Consider the following 7,744-nt stretch of genomic DNA (forward strand, 5'->3'; position numbering starts at 1 on the left):
TGGCTGCAGAAGTTCTCGAGTTAGCTGGTAATGCTGCCCGTGATAACAAAAAAGCACGTATCATTCCACGTCATTTACAATTGGCAATTCGTAATGATGAAGAATTAAATAAATTATTATCTGGTGTAACAATTGCTCAAGGTGGTGTATTACCAAACATTCAAGCAGTGTTATTACCAAAGAAAACTGAAAAGAAAGCATAAATTAAAAACATTGCATTAATTTTTATAATAATAATACATCGATCATAGGCCTTTTAATAAAAGGCCACAAATTTATTTAAAATAAGAGTAAAAATTATTTTTATAAATAATATATTATAATATTTTTTTAAAGAATCAATTTAAATAATTATAAATTAATGATTCTTTTTTTTTTTTCTTTTTTTATATGTTATTATGGAAATAATTCATCATATTATGATGACATTTAGGTAACATATTATAAGAATATTCATAAAATATTATCAAAATAATATTGTATTATGATGATATTTAGACAAAATATTATAAGAATATACACAAAATATTATCAAAATAATATCATTAGATAACAAAACTGTTCATGATACTCATACCTTTACTAGAGATAAAAGTATCAGGATGCACTTGTATTAATACATATTATCACAACATCACAAAATATTTTTTAAAAGGAAAAATTTTTTTAAAATTATTATAAAATTTGATTGAATTAAATTTCAATTTATTTTTTTAATAATTAAAGAAAAAAAAAAAAAAAGCATATAAACTTTCTATTGAAAATGTTATTTTAAACTAGATGGCCAAGTGAACTTCGTTACACAAACAATATATGACGTATTCGTTATTTAAATAATCAGTATCCTTTGATATTATATCAATACGTTACTCTCTTCTTTTGATACATATTAATAAAATTTCAATTTATAAGATTTTATGTCAATTATATAAATAATATTATAAATTTTCTAAATACATAAGTTAAGTAACAAAAAATTTGAATAACAAGATAAATTTATATATTATGTTTTAATACTCGATACTATAATATATCGCATCCGTTACCAATTATTCGGTATCCTTTGATTTATACACAGAATGAACTAAAAATATATATCAAATTTATTTTATTTATTTATATATTTAATATTATTATTATTATTTTATATTACAAAGTTTCTTAACGAAGCTTACAATGATTTCTCATATCGTACTTAACAAAATTATTTAGATCATATAAAATTTAAATTGTTAAAAAATTTGTATATTTATTATTATTATTATTTATTTTTATTAAAATTACATAACATAAAATTAATAATATTTTAATAATTATATAAATTAATTCTTATTTAAAATAATCTTATATTAATCTCAACAAATACTCTAATAATATATTTTGTCATAAATTTTTTTATATTTAAAATAAATATTATAATATATAAATACTTATATCAGTATAAAATTTCTTTATATAATTATGAAAAAATTAATTTAATAGTTAATTATTGATATTAATGCATAAATAAAAGTATTTTCTAATGAAATATATTTTGTCAATGTTCGATTAACACATTTCATAATAATACGTTTTCATTATTGACAAAAAAAGTTTTTCTAAAAATGAAATCTTATACTATAATATATATATTTATATATTAAATTTTTTAATTATTTATATACTAATAATTTATAATAAATCGATATTAAATAAAAAATAAAAATATATACTTTTTAAGTTTACCTTAAAAATATTATTGTTTTGTATGATTGAAATAATTAATATTAAACTATGTTTATTAATAATTGTTAATAAAAAAATTAAATATATTTTAATTTATAAAATAAATATTATTATTAAATTTATAATTTATTATTTTATATATTATAGAAATTGAAAAAATAAATCATGTTTACTACGACAGTAAATTAGAAATACTATTTAATTTTTATGTGTTTTCTACATGGTACTTTGACTTACATAGGGACTTATATTATTGTGAATAATGATATAATTGAAAACCTTTATTTTTTATTTGATAGAATTATTATATTTTATCATTTAAATATTTATAATAAATACATTATTTTTATAAAGTAAAAAAATATGGCCGAAGAAAATTCTACAGCTGTTGCAGCAACTGCGGTTACTGCTGCTTCTACAACACCAACAAAAAAAGCAACAGCTTCTGGTGCTAAACGTACAAAACAACATTCAAAACCAACACATCCACGTACATCAGAAATGGTTGTTAACGCAATTAAAAATTTAAAAGAACGTGGTGGTTCATCATTACAAGCAATTAAAAAATATTTAGCTGCAAATTATAAAGTGGATTCTGATAAAATTTCACCATTTATTAAAAAATATTTAAAAGCTGCTGTAACTGAGGGAGCCTTGGTACAAACTAAAGGTAAAGGTGCATCTGGTTCATTCAAATTGGCTGCTTCCGCTTCATCTAATTCTTCAGCTAAATCAAAAGTATCCAAAAAAGAAAGTGGAGCAAAAGGTTCAGCAAAGAGTGCTAAAAGTAAACGGGCACCAAAAGAAAAGAAAGCCACAACTACATCATTGGCAGCCAAAAAGCCTAAAGCAAAAAAAGCGACTCCATCATCATCAACTGCTGCTAAAAAAGTTACTGCAAAATCATCAGCGGCATCAAAAAAAGCACCAGTTAAAGCAAAACCAGCAAAAAGTACAAAATCCGCTGCCAAAAGTAGCCCTGCTCGTAAACCGAAAGCACCAAAAGCTAAGAAAGCTTCTGTTGCCAAATCATCTCCTACAAAAATTAAAAAAGCAGCACCAAAAAAGAAATGATCTGTTACTTTAATAATATATTGAAATATATCATTATTTTTGCTAAAAAATGAAAATAACATAGGCCTTAATACAGGCCACAAATTAATATTTGATAAGAGTAAATTATTTTTTGTATAAATATTTTATAAAATAATAGTTTAGAAACATTGGCACAGTCAGTACCACGGATGGGTGGCCACTTGAGAATACTGTGTGCGGTTGCATTTTTATTTAAAATATATGGTATAATAAATAAGTATATATTTAAATTGATTACTTCATTGAAAATTTTAATAATATACTTTAATATTAATGATATTTATGAAAAATATATATTTGTAAAAATTTTCATTTATTACTGGCAACAGCCATACCACGTTGAAAACACCGGTTCTCGTCCGATCACCGAAGTTAAGCAACATTGGGCACAGTCAGTACTTGGATGGGTGACCGCTTGGGAACACTGTGTGCGGTTGCCTTTTTATATTAAAAATATATATTATTTTTCTTCTTTTCTTTTTTTTTACACACCATATATAAATATATGTTATTTAGAAATGTAAACCTTTTATATTATTCGTCAACAAATAAATATTATTTTTTGTATAAAATTTTATTGCATTTATAACTCATATCATGGTTACTTTAAAGCGAGAAGTTTTTTTAATATTTCAAATGAATATAAAATAATATAAATTTTATGAAATTTATTTATTTTTAGAAATAGCAATCGCTTATAATTATAACAAAATTTTAATAATGTTTAATTTTATTTCAATAATTTATATATATATATATATATATATATTTTTTAATAAAAATAATATACTCTTATTTAATAATATATGTTGGTCCTATATATAGGACCGAAAATATTTCTTATTTGTTTTTTTTTTTTTAAATTGTCATTTAAAACGCTTATGCACGTTCTCCACGAATACGTCTTGCCAATTGTATATCCTTAGGCATAATTGTAACACGCTTTGCATGAATTGCGCATAAATTGGTATCTTCAAATAAACCTACTAAATAGGCTTCACTAGCTTCTTGTAATGCCATAACAGCTGAACTTTGGAAACGTAAATCGGTTTTAAAATCTTGTGCAATTTCACGTACTAAACGTTGGAATGGTAATTTACGAATTAACAATTCAGTACTTTTTTGATAACGACGAATTTCTCGTAAAGCTACTGTACCAGGACGATATCTGTGTGGTTTTTTTACTCCACCAGTTGCTGGTGCACTTTTACGTGCAGCTTTCGTTGCTAATTGTTTTCTTGGTGCTTTACCACCAGTTGATTTACGTGCAGTTTGCTTGGTTCTAGCCATTTTCAAATAATAATGTTTTTACAAAAAAACACACAATTTTAAAAATTATATTCGACAATTTGATACTACAAAGTCAAATGTTTAAATGCGAAATAAATGTGTTGTATTTATATTTATATGAAATTTCAAAATTTTTGTTGTCATATCCTATTGGATAGCTATCAGAGTATGGACTAATCAAATTGTATAGGCGTGGCTTAAAAAATCTTTAATGCTTTATATAAAAAGGCACAATTGTACCGGCGCTCACATACATTACAATACTTGTGAGGTTAACACACGTGTTATCCGTTCGTTAAAATATTGTAAATAATTTTTTATTAAAATGACTGGCAGAGGAAAAGGTGGAAAGGGTCTTGGAAAAGGGGGTGCAAAACGTCATAGAAAAGTTTTGCGTGATAATATCCAAGGTATTACAAAACCTGCAATTCGTCGTTTAGCACGACGAGGTGGAGTAAAACGTATCTCTGGTTTAATTTATGAAGAAACACGTGGTGTACTTAAAGTATTCCTTGAAAATGTTATTCGGGATGCTGTTACATATACTGAACACGCAAAACGTAAAACAGTTACAGCTATGGATGTTGTATATGCATTAAAACGACAAGGTCGTACTTTGTATGGTTTTGGAGGTTAAGAAAATATAATAATTTACTTAAAATATTTAGTAAATTTATTAAAGAATATTTAATACATCCGATAAATTTAAACAGGCTTTCCTTTTTGGGAAGCCACTAATTTTATTTATATAAGAGTAAATAAATTTGTTAATAAATATAACATATTATATAATTTGTTTACAACAAATTATTTTGTTTATAACATACATTACCAAATATTTTTATTTATTTTTTTTTTTTATTGTAATATATCTGCAATAATAACTTATAATTTGTATATTATCTATTTTATTTTACAATAACTTATTGAATTTTTGAAAAAATTTTATTATAAATTAATATACTATTATATTTTTTATATATACAAGTTAAGAGTAACAAGTATCGATAGGAGATTATCGAATTTATAACTAATAAAACATTTCGCCTTAATCAAAGAAAATAAAGATTTTGCTATACCATTTTTTATACTTTCAATAAATAATTTATTATTAAATTTTTATTATTTCATTTATTTTTTAAAATTATTAAAAATATTTTTCTAATAATTATAAGCGTACATAAACAAGTAGTAAATGTAAAATGAAAATAATAAAGGTAATGTAATGCATTTGCATTACACTGATTTACGATATATATTCCGCGATATCCTTTATTATATTTAAAATTAATAATATTGATATACTAATAATAGATATATTCAAGCTATTAATATATAAAATTTTATATTAAATATGATATTAATAATTGTTTATTTTATTTTTTTGTATATATAAAAATAATTTACTCTTATTTAAAAAATTTGATGGCTCTCTTAAAAAGAGAGCCATTTTTATATGTTGATGTATTTTTATGTTATCAATTAAATAATATTTTCGATTTATTTATTTTGAACTTGTATATTTTGTAACAGCTTTAGTACCTTCACTAACAGCGTGCTTTGCCAATTCACCAGGTAATAATAATCGAACTGCGGTTTGAATTTCCCGACTTGTGATTGTTGAACGTTTATTATAATGTGCTAAACGTGATGCTTCAGCAGCAATACGTTCAAAAATATCATTAACAAAACTGTTCATGATACTCATAGCTTTACTAGAGATACCAGTATCAGGATGCACTTGTTTTAATACTTTGTAAATGTAAATTGCATATGATTCCTTGCGCTTCCTCTTCTTTTTCTTATCACTCTTTGATATATTTTTTTGAGCTTTGCCAGCTTTTTTTGCTGCTTTTCCACTTGTTTTTGGTGGCATTGTTACAAACAATTAATATACACAGATAGTTACAGAACACCAGTCAGTATATGTATGAGCGTGTCGTGTATACAACTAGCGTATTATATACGCGAAGATGGATATAACAATAAAAATGAATACTACTCTCTGATTGGCTGAAAATAATACTATAAGGTGATTGGTTTATTTTTAAAGTTTTATATTTTATAAATATTATAAATTAAAATACCCAAATAACATTTTAAACATTTATGTTACAATCCCCGTAACGTACACATCTGTGTGATTATATTTACAAAAAAAAGTATTAATTAAATAAATTTATTCGCTATGTCTGGACGAGGTAAAGGTGGTAAAGTAAAGGGAAAGGCAAAGTCAAGATCAAGCCGAGCAGGATTACAATTTCCTGTTGGAAGAATTCACAGATTATTACGAAAAGGAAATTATGCTGAACGAGTAGGTGCTGGTGCCCCAGTATATTTGGCTGCTGTTATGGAATATTTGGCTGCAGAAGTTCTCGAGTTAGCTGGTAATGCTGCCCGTGATAACAAAAAAACACGTATCATTCCACGTCATTTACAATTGGCAATTCGTAATGATGAAGAATTAAATAAATTATTATCTGGTGTAACAATTGCTCAAGGTGGTGTATTACCAAACATTCAAGCAGTGTTATTACCAAAGAAAACTGAAAAGAAAGCATAAATTAAAAACATTGCATTAATTTTTATAATAATAATACATCGATCATAGGCCTTTTAATAAAAGGCCACAAATTTATTTAAAATAAGAGTAAAAATTATTTTTATAAATAATATATTATAATATTTTTTTAAAGAATCAATTTAAATAATTATAAATTAATGATTTTTTTTTTTTTTCTTTTTTTATATGTTATTATGGAAATAATTCATCATATTATGATGACATTTAGGTAACATATTATAAGAATATTCATAAAATATTATCAAAATAATATTGTATTATGATGATATTTAGACAAAATATTATAAGAATATACACAAAATATTATCAAAATAATATCATTAGATAACAAAACTGTTCATGATACTCATACCTTTACTAGAGATAAAAGTATCAGGATGCACTTGTATTAATACATATTATCACAACATCACAAAATATTTTTTAAAAGGAAAAATTTTTTTAAAATTATTATAAAATTTGATTGAATTAAATTTCAATTTATTTTTTTAATAATTAAAGAAAAAAAAAAAAAAAAAGCATATAAACTTTCTATTGAAAATGTTATTTTAAACTAGATGGCCAAGTGAACTTCGTTACACAAACAATATATGACGTATTCGTTATTTAAATAATCAGTATCCTTTGATATTATATCAATACGTTACTCTCTTCTTTTGATACATATTAATAAAATTTCAATTTATAAGATTTTATGTCAATTATATAAATAATATTATAAATTTTCTAAATACATAAGTTAAGTAACAAAAAATTTGAATAACAAGATAAATTTATATATTATGTTTTAATACTCGATACTATAATATATCGCATCCGTTACCAATTATTCGGTATCCTTTGATTTATACACAGAATGAACTAAAAATATATATCAAATTTATTTTATTTATTTATATATTTAATATTATTATTATTATTTTATATTACAAAGTTTCTTAACGAAGCTTACAATGATTTCTCATATCGTACTTAACAAAATTATTTAGATCATATAAAATTTAAATTGTTAAAAAATTTGTATATTTATTATTATTATTATTTATTTTT

The 7,744-nt window shown here is 23.3% G+C and overlaps 1 non-coding gene across 1 annotated transcript; it reads left to right on the top strand.

The window, feature by feature from the left end:
- Window positions 1–3,141: 3,141 nt before the first annotated feature.
- Window positions 3,142–3,260, top strand: LOC123304091. The gene has a single exon (XR_006536143.1). It is a non-coding gene; the product is annotated as a 5S ribosomal RNA (ribosomal RNA).
- Window positions 3,261–7,744: the final 4,484 nt, after the last annotated feature.

The sequence above is a fragment of the Chrysoperla carnea genome, assembly GCF_905475395.1.
Source record: "Chrysoperla carnea chromosome X unlocalized genomic scaffold, inChrCarn1.1 SUPER_X_unloc_2, whole genome shotgun sequence".
Lineage (NCBI taxonomy): Eukaryota > Metazoa > Arthropoda > Insecta > Neuroptera > Chrysopidae > Chrysoperla > Chrysoperla carnea.